Source organism: Artibeus jamaicensis, unplaced genomic scaffold (genome assembly GCF_021234435.1).
Source record: "Artibeus jamaicensis isolate MK-2021 breed Jamaican fruit bat unplaced genomic scaffold, CSHL_Jam_final contig_354, whole genome shotgun sequence".
NCBI lineage: Eukaryota > Metazoa > Chordata > Mammalia > Chiroptera > Phyllostomidae > Artibeus > Artibeus jamaicensis.
In genome coordinates this window covers 19,250,764-19,263,747 of record NW_026521803.1, presented here as the reverse complement: position 1 = coordinate 19,263,747, position 12,984 = coordinate 19,250,764, and the positions used below count along the sequence as shown (strand labels likewise).

Here is a 12,984-nt window from a genome sequence, read left to right as displayed (position 1 = left end):
ATTAATTAAAAGATGGCCTATATAATAAGCACTTTTGTTATGTGCAAATGAAAGGATTACTGAATAAACTCTAATGCATGAAATTCACTATATGCTCTGGGAGTTGGGTTGAGTGCCTGCTTCAGTGAGTCACAGATGTTTCAGGAAATAGAGATTAGTAAATTTCCTTAAGGTGGTGTTCACTTTAGCAAGACTGGGCTGAAGAGAATCCATGAGAATGCCTAACAACTCAGGAATGTAGGACAGAAGTCCCTAGATATATTTTTTCTATTATTTTTCAACTGTTAAAAGTTCCACTCTACTTACCCTAACCTTCTGACAGCCTGAAATGGCATTAAGAGTTTTATATGCATTATCCCACTTTATCCTTATAACAACACTAAGACAGAGGTATTATTACCCCAATATCACAGATGAGGAAATAGGTTTAGTGAAGTGAGTATGCACATTCCATCCAATCCTCTTCTCCATTTCCCTTTGAGCTGTGATTTTCTAGGTATTCTTTGTCATCCACTAAATTTAGCCTGTCACTACCATTTACCAATGACAATCTATATTTTTGGTAAAGTGACATAATTTCTCCTCTGTGTATACTCAGTCAGGCAAGGTCAGTGAAGATCTAACCAAAAAAGTGATGGCAAAGTACAATGATTAAGATTACATGTTTTTTCATTGACAAATTTCACTTGGGTCGCTTACTACCCATCCTTGGCACAAATCATACCTCCCAAAGTCTAAGTTTCCCCACTGATAAACTGGACATACTAATGCTGTTTTGCTCAACTGCTTAGATATGATCATGTATATAGTGCCAGAACATAATAAACACTCAATAAATGGTACTATCACTTTTTAAGCATCTAAGACTTACTATATTAAATAAAATGGCCATATTAGGTGACTTGGAATTTGTCTTAAACCTACTTCTCTAAGATCACACATTACAAAACTCATTCTTTGATTGTTAACTTCTATTTACTGCTTCTTGACACTGGAACAATGTTATTACTCTTTCTTCCAGTCTCCTCCAGGAAATGTGCCTCTGGAGATCCTAAAAGGCAGTAAGGGTTCTTGGCAAGCACAAGGTGGTCTAGATACTGCCAGCTGTACCGCCAGTCCAGCTCCTGACCTAGAATAAGCAAGGCTTTTCTGGATTCAGAAAAGGCGGTGAAAAAGCTGCATTTTAGTGGGTGTCCACACTACTTATCCTTCCACCTCTGGGAACTGGTCTGAAAAAGACCTCCTGGCCTGCCCGCTCTGTCCAGCTTTAGTATGGGGATAGTTACATATTAATCTTATATTTCTAATTTAACATTTCATTGTGAATACACTTCAGAAGCCACATAGTGATTAGTAAAAGAGGGTGGAGATGGAAAAGCATGCTTGGACTTGGCTTTTCCTGAGGACTGCCTGGGACCTACAGTTCACTCCCTGAATGGAGGCCTCTCTCCTAGGTGCCAGGAAGGATTTAAAGCACTACAAATACTCAGAGCAACCCTTGTTATTTACAGATAAGGATCCTCATTGTACAGATAAGGATTATACCGTAGAGAAAAGTCAAGCAACTTGTTCAAAGCCACAAAGCCAATATACGGCAGAGTCAGACCTGGACTTCACCGGTATCAAGATATTAATGAGAAATCCATCTAGACACAATTCATGAAGGGAGGAAAAAAAAAACAGTATGGCTTGAGAAGCTCTGGCATCGACACATGAGTAGTTCCAGATGAACAGATCGTAAAAAAACAGTGACTCAGCAATATCTGAAATTACTGCTAGAAATGTCCTAGGATTAAATAATATGCACACTCAGATCAAAAGTACCATATATGCACTGAGCACGCAGGTGAACGTAAATCCACACCTTGACAATTACAAGTCTTACTACAAAAGGCACAGAAATAAGATGTACAGGTTCCAAACCAAGGCAGAAAAACATGAATACTAAAAATTTTATCAGCTGAATCAATTAGCAAAATGAGAAATTAAAAAGGTGGTAAACAGAAAATAAGATTTATGGGGTTGAATTTTATGAAACCATCATTTCATAGGTCAAAAATGGAAAATGTCAATTTCACATGGTTCAACCTAAAAGAAGTAAAAATATATCAAGTCACAAAATTACAGTTATGAATCAAACCCAACACATTAAGAACAAAGATTATTAGAGTGAATTAAAAGTATAAAATCCAGCTATTTAGTAAAGATACATCTAAAACAAAATCATACAGATGGGTGAAAGTAAAGAAATAGAAAAAAAAAAGAAACAGACATGCCAGAAAAATGTTAAACAGACTAAAAGTGGTACAGTATTATCAAAACCGAGAGGGAAAGGTTAATAAAGGTACAGCAAACACTGCATTAAAGGAAGAAAAACCATGAATTGTCCTAAATGCATCAAATGATACAGGCTTGAAAAATAAGCTAACAGAATGAGTTAGGAGAGAAACTGTCAAATCCACAATCATATTTTTCTTTTAATGCAACTTCATCATAATGTAATAGAACAAACACACTAAAAACACAAGTAACAGACTGCACAATGGGAGTAATCTCTGTTGCTGTCTGAAGCCAACTACGCTCCTCACTTACTCAAGGTCAATGCTCTTGCTGTAATACTCCCCTTGGATTTTCCCTCAAGGGGATTATTCCCATCAACACACAGCCATACTATACCATATACCATCTAAAAAAAGAAAAAGAAAATGTCTCCCTCGATTGCATCATCTCCCCAGCTAACACCCTATCTCTCCGTTTTCCAACTACACTTGCTGTCTCCACTGTTTCCCCTCCCACTTTCCCCTCAATTTGATTTTATTTGAAGTCTAACAGAGTTCAAAAACATAAATTGAGTGCTCATCGAGTTACCACACAGTAAATGCCCATGTAACCACCATTTAGGTGAAGAAAGAACAGTGCCAGCACTTCCAAGTTCCCCTTGTTCCCTCACCTCTTCTTTTCTCTACAAAAGTTTTGCCTGTTTTGACCTTCCCAGAAGCAGCCATTTCTCTACATATATATTCTTGTGGGACTTTTTGCTCAGTGTTAACAGGGAGATTCATCCATGCTGTAGCATGTAGCTCTGGTTCCTTTTCACTGCCACACAGCAGTCTATTGTATGACTATGCCACGCTCTACTGCTGACAGACACTTCGGTTACTTGTGGTTTGGAGCCAGTACAAATAGTACTGCTATCAACTCTTGTTTTATCTCCTGATATATATGTGCATGTACCTCTGTTAAGAGACTGGGTCTGCTGGGTCATGAATTATGTTAATAATCATTTTAGTAAACACGACATATTTTTCAATGTCAATGTGCTCCCAGTGCATTTTTCAACTCCCAGTGTCTGACATGGTTATTTCATTGTGGTTTTGTGTTTTCTTGATTACAAATGAGGTTAAGCATCTTGTCAATGTTTATTGGTCACTCAGGTAATCTCTTCTTTGAAGTTCAAGTCTCACTCATTTTTCTGTTGGATTGTCAGTCTTTTCTTACTGATATGTAGGAGGAGTTTATGTATTCTGGATCTGAGCACTTTGCTGGTTATGAGTATGATAAATATATTCTGTGACTTGCCTTCTCAATATATTTCTTTTCACTTTTTAAAAAAAGATTTTATTCATTTATCTTTAGTGGGGAAGGGAAGGAGAGAAATATCAATGTATGGTTGCCTCTCATGCATCCCCTGCTGGGAACTGGCCCTGCAACCCAGGCATGTGCCCTGACTGGGAATCGAACCACGATCCTCTGGTTCCCAGGCCCACGCTCAATCCACTAAGCTACACCAGCCAGAGCTCTTTTCACTTTTTAAAAAGTGAACAGAAAGTCTTTAATGTAGTCCTATTTATATCCAAGTTTCCCTTCATGTTTGGGTGATTTTTATGTGCCATTGAAGAAATTTTTCCCTATTCCAAGATCATAAAAAACTCCTTATGTGATCCTCTAAGAGCTTTGTTGCTCTGCCTTCATATCTACATCTGTAACAGGAAGCTGGTTTCTCTGTATGGTATGAGAGAAAGGTACAGTTTCAGTTTTGACGTTAATATTTCAGATTGACCCAGCAGTTTGCTTTTCTCTTAAGATCACCTTCTCCTGCTGCTAGGCAGCGCTGCCTTCTCCTAAACCAAGGGTTCTAGTGGTGTGGGAATACTTATGAACTCCCTGTTGTTTTGCTGATCTGCTTATCACAACAACAATACTACACTATCTTAATTATTATAGTTTTCTAAGAAGTCTTGGTAACTTTAATTTAAAATCCTTAATCTTATTCTTCTATAAAAATGTGTGTCTGGTTCTTCTGGGTCTTTGCATTTCCAGTTACCTTTGTGAACCAATCTGTCAATTTACATATACATGTATTTGTACACACACATGTGTTTGGGAACACAGCAATCTATAAATTAACTTGAGGAGAACCAACATTTTTATAATACTGAGTCCTTCACCCATGAACATGGGGAATTTCTCCATTTATTTAGGTCTTTAATTTCTCTCAGTATTTTAGAATTTTCTTTAAAGAGTTTCCTATATTTGATATTTTCAGATTGATTTTTTAAAGAGGGCATTTAAATTTTTTTTTCTGTTGTTGGAAAACTGACACAGAAATACAGTAGATTTTTTAAATAAATATTTGCCTTAAAGTCATCAATCTTGCTAAACAGCTTATTGATTCTAATCTCTTACCGGTAATTCTTTTGAACTTTCATTATACATGATTATGTCAACTGCAAGTACATGTGCTAAGTTTTAATTCTCTTTTCCAACCCACATAGCCATATTTTCTTGCCTGAATAGAAGCAGTGCTAATGGGCAGCTGTGTCATATTCCAGATCTCAAAGGAAAAGTTTTCAAAATTATTATTAAATGTGAGTATTTGTTGTAAGGCTTTGTTTTATTTTTTAGATACCTTCTATTCTTTTATCAGGGAATTCTACGATTTTTATGATGACTGGTGACAATTTTTTAATCAAATCCTTTTTATTTACTAAAACAACTATGTGACATCTCCTTTTTTCCTGTTAATGTGGTGAATTTAAATAATGATTTTCAAATATGCTTTCTGCCTTGAATTCTACTTTAGCTGATAGTAACATAGGTCAGGTGTATTTCTGTTCACTTCTTTTACCCTGAATGTTCCTATATCTGTATTTTTTTATATCTAACTCTTGTAACAATATATAATTCTCATTTTAAAATGCAATCTAGCAGTCTTTGTCTTTTAAGCGATACCTTTAATCCATTTAATGTAACTACTGATATATTGTAGTTTAAATCTCTTTCCTTATTTTAGATTTATTATTTTCTAATCTGTTTTCCCTACTCTACTAATATTCACTTTCTTCTCATGGTTACCTTAAGATTACAACATCTAGCCTTGATTTATTAAAGTCTAGTACTCTTATTTTTACTTACTTAACAACACACAAAGATCTTACTAATGTTTAACTGCATCTCCCCACCCAAAGAAAATGCTTTGTTCTAGATTTTAATTTTATAGATATTTTATATCCCATAAAATATTATTTTAAAGTTGACATTAATTTATCTACCATTTACCATATTTACCACTTTATTGCTCTTCATTTCTATTCTAAGTATTCCAATGGGATTTTTTTTCCTGCCTAGAGAATGTTCATTAGTAGTTTTTAGTGCAGATAATAAATTAACTCACTTGTTTATCTTAAATTTTTTTTTAATTTTTAAAGGATATTTGTTGGAAATAGATTTTAGGCTTGTGGTTATCTCTCAGCCTTTAAAAGATGTCATGCCATAATTTTTTGGCTCCCCCACCCCTTTCTTTCTCTAAAGAAGTCAGCTGTCAAACTTACTATTGGGGCTCTGAAGGTAATATCTTCCCTGCCGCATTCACCTCCTCTGTAAAACAATTCTCCTCTCTGGTTCTGGTTGGCAATGTTGTGTTAAGATGTGGCCCCGTATGACGTGGCAGGTGTCCTGCTCAGTGTTCACTGCACTGACAGATTCTGTGCCTTACTGTCTTTCATCTGTTTTGGAAAATTCTTGGCCTTTATACTTTCAAATATTGCTTCTGCTCTATTCTCTTTCTTGCTCTGTGATTTACAATATGTTGTTAGTTAATTTTAGACCTTTCACTGTTTCTCTCATAGCTCTTACTATCTTGCCTTTACTTTCCATACTTCCAACTCTCCATGCTTCATTCTGGATATTTACTTCTGATCTATAATTTAGTTCACTCATTCTCTTCAGCTAGTATAATCTGCTAAACCATCCACTGTGTTTTTAATTTTTATTATTGTACTTTCTCAGTTCTAAAATTTCCATTTGGTTCTTTTCTAATAGATTACAGTTTTCTCCTGAAATTCTTAATATTGTTTTTAACCTCCTTGAACACATCAATATTATGTACAATCGTTCAAAAGTCTGTACCTGGTAACTTCATTATCTGGAATACATTTTGGTCTATTTCCATTGTCCATTGTTTGTTTCCTTTCGTGTTGTCTTGTTTCCTCACGTGCCTGCTCTTTTTTGAATGCAAGCCAGGCAGTTACTTCTAAAGGAGCTAGAGGCCCTAATCACCTTAATTCAGTTTCGTACATTGAGATGATTTGAAGTTCAGCTTCAAGAGCTTATCTCCTTTAATTCTATCATTATTATGGGAGCCTAAAACTAAACCATTCGGGAAGGAAAAGGGGCTATCGCACCCTCCCTCCACAGGCACTTGGTAGGTTCTAGGCTCTAGTTTTTATTCCCTACCATCAAGACTGTTAAAAGCACTGTTAAGTTTTTAAATATATACCTGGATTCAGCAGAACCACTGAGGCAAAAAGGGGCCTCCAAATTCTAGGCTCAGTTCTCTGGGTTTCCATCTTCTCTCATATTTTGGCTTGGAATTCTTCACTGCCTTCTAATCTCTGGATGTTTTCAAGCAGATGATTTTTGTAAATTTTTTTCTCTAACTTTCTAGGTGAACTCAACTGAGGAGTTGGTACAGATCACTAAGGCCACAATTATAAAAAGTGGAAGTCTTCCCTATTTTTTTCTTTTTTATATATATTTTAACCAAATCTTCCCTCCCTTGCTTTCACACCCCCCCCCCCAGGTTTTGACCATGTGTCCTTTATAGTAGTTCCTGAAAACCCTCCTCCCTACTGGCTATTGTTAGATTGTTCTTAACTTCAATGTCTCCAGTTATATTTTGTTTGCTTTTTTCTTTTGTTGATTATGTTCCAGTTAAAGGTGAGATGATATGGTATTTGTCCCTTACTGCCTGGCTTATTTCACTTACCATAATGCTCTCCAGTTCCACCCAAGCTCTCACAAAAGATAGGAGCTCCTTTTTTCTCCCTGGTGTGTAAAATGCCATTATGTAAATGTACCATAGTTTTTTGATCCACTCATTTACTGATGGGCACTTAGGTTGCTTCCAGCACTTGGCTATTGTAAATTGTGCTGCTATGAACATTGGGGTGCATAAGTTTTTTGGACTGGTGTTTCAGGGCTCTTAGGATTTAATCCCAGGAATGGAATTGCCTGGCACTTCCATTTTTAGTTTTCTGAGGAAATTCCATACTGTTTTCCACAGTGGCTGCACCAGTCTGCATTCCCACCAACAGTGCAATAAAGTTCCCTTTACTCCAAATCCTCTCCAACACTTGTTTGTTGATTTGTTTATGATGGCCATTCTGACTGCTGTGAGCTGGTATCTCACTATGGTTTTAATTTGCATCTCTCTGATGGCTAGTGATGCTGAGCATCTTTTCATATGTCTAAAAATACGGAACGCTTCATGAATTTGCATGTCATCCTTGCGCAGGGGCCATGCTAATCTTCTCTGTATGATTCCAATTTTAGTATATGTGCTATTGAAGCAAGCATTTCCTTATTTTTTTTTTTAAATCAAAGTTTCATTCCCATCATTTTGGAAACAATTTTGTACAAATTCCAACAACCTCTACACACTGAAATCTATTGGTCAATTTGGAGACATCAATTTACTTTATCTGTGAGCAGCAGTCAACATAGGTGACCATTTCCTGCTGGAAAAATGTGCTTGGCTTCTTTGGCACTGTATACTTTCCCCCTCATCACATCTTGTGTTTCTCAGACTCTTGCTAGAAGTTCCTCCTCTTCTCAGTCACCTCTTTTCATCTCGCCTACTCCGAAAGCCATCTCAAACAGTCCCGTGTCTTTCAATTCTCTTGTCTCTGATGACTACAATTTCCACCTTTTCCCAGCACTACAGGATTTTATAAATATGTGTATCTCTATTTTTCCTCTTTCCATCTTAGCAAGTATTACTATAATTCCAATAGCCTGCATTCTCAACTCCTCCTTTTCTCTTCTGTTCCACATCCAACCCATCAGCATTCTGTTGGTTCCCTCTTAAAAACGCAATCAGAATCGAAAACTTCTTCACATGTGCCAGCCTCATCCAGCCCGCTGTTGTGTCTCACTGGTGCCCCATCACGCTCTGCAGGAATATTGGAGAAACGTCTCTCACTCACTGTGGCTGGGAAGTATAAATTGGTAAAACCACTATGGGAGCACTTAAAAAAATCAAATGAATAAAAAAACCACATATCTTTTAGCATAGTAGTTTCACATGTAAGGTCTTTCTGACTATAACCCATAGTAACAAATACATTTTATGTTAACCCAGCACATACACACTGGAACAGTGATTAATGAAAAAATATCTTTACCACATGAGACATACTCTGACATCTCCTAGTCTAGTTCACTAATTAAAATACTCACTAAATTGGTTTCATGGTCCATTAGTGACTAAAAGATAGATACATACACATAAAATCAAACAATAGTAAATAAATTATGTTACGTTCATAAAGTAGACTTCTGCAAAGCAACTAAAATGAATGACCTAGAAGTACATGTATTGACATGGATAAATCTCAAAATTGATGCCTAAACAAAAACAATTTTTAAAAGTCGCAGAAGGATATGTACATATGCTGTACTAGTATCTGTCAAGTTAAAAAAAGGAACGTAGGCCTGATTTTTGCATTTATTACTTTTAAAACTTGCCAAGCAATGATAAATGCAAAACCAGACCTATGGCTAGAGCAAAGCAGACTAGAACTGGGGAAGAGTATACAAAAAGCTTTAACCGTAGCTATAAAGATTTACTGTTAAAAATAAAACATGAAAAAATACAGTAACTTACTAAGATTTGATAAAGCTGGTAGTTGGTACAAAGGTTTGTTATCTCTTCCAGCTTTCTGAATATTTATACTAGAATATCCAGCTTTCTAGAATATTTTTGGTCACAAACTAATTGATAAAATAGGAAAAGAGAAGGCTTTTTCCATAATAAAATAAAATTTCTGATAGATCACTAGTAAAAAATGCATAATAAACACTTTAAGACAAATATTTGAAAGCACATTTTTAAACTACAAATCATCACATGTATCTTTGAAGTGGTAAATAAAAACAACAAAAGAAGTCAGGAAATTCACTAGATTTTGTATCATAAAAGTTTACATTTCATAATAAGGCAGAAAACAAACTACAAGATGATAAATACAAGTACGAAAAAGTAATATGTTAGAATATTTTGTTTGCAAAATTTTATTTAACTGAAACAAAATATATATATATATTAGCCTTAAGAACTACCAAGTAGTCTTTATAGAATAATATCAAAGTTACTGAAAGCACCTGAAAAAAATACAAAACTCTAAGGCTTATTTAAACAATTATAAATAGCAACTTCCATAATTTCATCAAAATCATCTAGATACATTTATCTGATATAAAAAAATTTTAAAATTCTACTAAATGCATGAATTTTTAATGTTTCTAGAATTTCATGCAGTATTAAAAGGAATAATTCTACAAATGAGAGAAAATAACTTGCGGCAATTAGGTGGAGAAAGAATGGACTCAAGAGTCAGAGGCCCTGGGTTCAAACCCCACTTAATTATCCTGGGCTGCAGTGATCTCTCTCAAGTATGTTAACAGCAGCCTGCCTCATGGGACTGTTATTTTTTAAACCAAAGTTAAAATTACTCTAAAAACTACAATGATTAAAATGCTACTGGTATGCCGAATATCTCACAAATATTTATATGTATAAAAATGGTGTACTACAGCTTTTCTGTCCATATTTTTTTAAAGTCAGGCAATGATAAAGACTTAGTAATAAAAAATTCAAGAAAGTACCTGAAAGAGTCTGGGATTTCTCCCTGGAAGTAAAGAGAGACAAAGACAGAGAGAGAAAAGGCAAAAATATGAGACTACGGGCATCGATTCCAGCTGTCCAAAGCCTGGCCACCAGCAGTTCCCCAAAGAGAACCAAACGGGATGGGACAGATAATAGGCGTGTCCAACGGTGATGCACATGACGGACCAGGTTTCAGGCCTTTTCTACCCCATGCACACAATTTATTAGCTTCAAAGATATCAGTACAAAACATCTTTAACCTACCACTCCACAGGAAAGAGGGAACAGAGGAACACAATCAATGACACCACAACCAATCGATGATGCAGTTAGCAAAATGCAGGCTGAGGAAAGACACAAGACACTCTACCTGGTCTTTAAATAATAAACTGTAAGGGGAAAAAAGAGAGAGAGGGAGCCTGCAGGCTAAAAAAAGGTTTAAGAGACATATCTACAGGTTGCAGTGTGCAGACCTTATTTGGATCCTGATACAAACACTATTTTTTTAAAAAAGAGAAAAATACATGACATGACTAGGGAAACTTGAACACTGACTGGGTATTTCATGTTAGTAAGGAATCACTGTTAATATTTCTTAGGTATGAAAATGGTCCCATGATTTTTCTTAATGAGTCCTTATCTTTCAAAACATACTGTGATATTACAATTGCTGTGTCTTTGCCTAGGACTGGGGAATCTGCTTCTAATCTCACTCACCTGATTGATCACAAGAGACAATAAACCATAGGGATGCTCCTGTCATACCGGCTAATTCAGCCTAGAGCTAAAGATTGAAGTGAGAGTAAAAAACCAAACTGGAAACCACAGTGTATTTTATAACCTAATCCTGAAAGTGACACTCATCACTTGTACTGTGTTCTACTGGCTCTACCGACCAACCCTAACACAACACAGGAACAGACCACACAGAGGTATGGCCACCAGAAGATGCAGACTGTAGAAGGACATCTCGGTGTAATACAAATCTGTTAGGAATTGTTGGAGCAGGTGATGAATACATGAGGGTTCATGATACTATTTTCTCTATTTTTGTATGCATTTGATATTTTCCATAATAGATGTTTTTTTTTAAAGGGTACCAGCATAGAGATGGAACAAGAAGGTATAAGAAGGCTACTCAGAGGTAGCAGTAACTTTGTGCCCCCTTCTCTGTCACAAGAAGCCCAGTTCCACAAAAGCCCAGCGGTTGGCCAGAAGGACTATGTAGGGGCAGTTTGCAAAAAACAGAGTTTGTCCAAGTATGAGGAGCCCTCACCAAGCCCAAAACCCAGTGTGCAAGCACATGTACCACACCATTTAAACACTGCTCTCTACATCATGACGTCATTCATGGTCCAAAAGCTGGCGACTTCTAATACACCTAAAGGCTATTAATTAATAACAGTATCTTCAAGAGATGCATAAAAGATTTAAAAAAACTTAATAAAATGTGTTGAGAGTGGCTATGTGCTCATGGGAATTACTAAAATTACCAAAATAACTCTATAAGAAAAAATAATAGTTGAGGCTCTTTTTAACATAGATGTTATTAAAATATTCCCTGAAGATTCCAGCTTTCTTCAATAATTTCTAAATTGTTCAGGAAAGTATACATAGCTTGCAAAATCTAAGGGTACAGTGAAGCTTCTCTTTTGACTGATCACCACTTAACTAATTTGCTGAACAGACACTCTCCATGCCCTCAGTTTAATTTTTATAGGCACAATATTCAATGGTTACTTTATTGTGACTCACTCACTGCTCTGCTGTGCTGGAAGCTATGGTTATTTTTACTTTCTCTGAACAACTTTTAAAAGCTTTCCCTGGAGTTAATGATTGTGTTAAGTTTTTTCCTTGGTATGGTTTTCTATGCACTTATTAGTAATTCAATCCCACACTCTCCACCAAGTGTGCAAATCTCTTCTAAAGACATTCAGCTCTCTGAAGTATGATGTCAGCATCTCAAAGCTCTACAGCATCTCAAAGCTCGAGTGTGTGTTTTAACCCACTTCTGTCTGGGCAGGCTGCCTTTCTGCCCACGCAACTCTCGCCCAGGGCTCTCCCCACATCTCTCACACGGGTTGGGTCTCCTGTCTTCCACATCCAAAAGGTTGTGTCCTCCTTTTCCTTGGTTTATATCATTATTTGGTACAGCACACTCTCCAGGAACTTCCCGAGGAAAGATGGGTGGCAGTTCCGTGTTTTGAGACCTTGCATTTCCAAAAAAGTCCTTATTTAACCTGTGCATTTGACTGTAAGTTTAAATGGGTATAAAATTCTAGGCTGGAAAACATTTTCCTTTAGAATTTTGCTCCTTTGCTTCCAGAGCTGTTGCTAAGTTGGAAGACATTCTGATTAAAGATTCTTTGATTGTGACCTGCTTTCTTCTCTAGAAAAACCTATAGTTTCTCTACTAAAAATCTAAGTTATAGGTCTTTTGGGTAGGAGGATCCCCAGTGTTCTAAAATTCACAGTACCTTGGGCACCGTTTGTTTTCATCTGCTGTCCTGAAAACATGACAGGCTCTGTCACTCTGAAAACCAGGATTGTCCAGGTCTGGAAAATTTTGTAATAAATACCGCCCCCCTCCCCCACACACATTTTGTTGTTGTTCTCTTTGAGACTCCTATTCATCGAATACTAGTCCTCCTTCATTGTCCCTTGAATTTCATTTGCTTTTACTATTGCCCATCGTTTTGTTTCTCTGGCCCATCTTCATGGAAAATTTCTCCAACTTGCTACTGAGTTTTTGCTGCTACTTTAAAAAAAAATCTCCAAAAGCTCTAGTTGGTTCTCTCAGTGTAGCCTTTTTAATA

General features: G+C 36.4%; 1 protein-coding gene and 1 non-coding gene across 5 annotated transcripts in view; both read right to left on the bottom strand.

Moving 5' to 3' along the window:
* Positions 1–12,984, bottom strand: part of GALNT1 (polypeptide N-acetylgalactosaminyltransferase 1) — a 135,047-nt gene that overhangs the window by 45,499 nt on the left and 76,564 nt on the right. The window lies entirely within an intron of this gene.
* Positions 7,751–7,857, bottom strand: LOC119056174 (U6 spliceosomal RNA). The gene has a single exon (XR_005083838.1). It is a non-coding gene; the product is annotated as a U6 spliceosomal RNA (small nuclear RNA).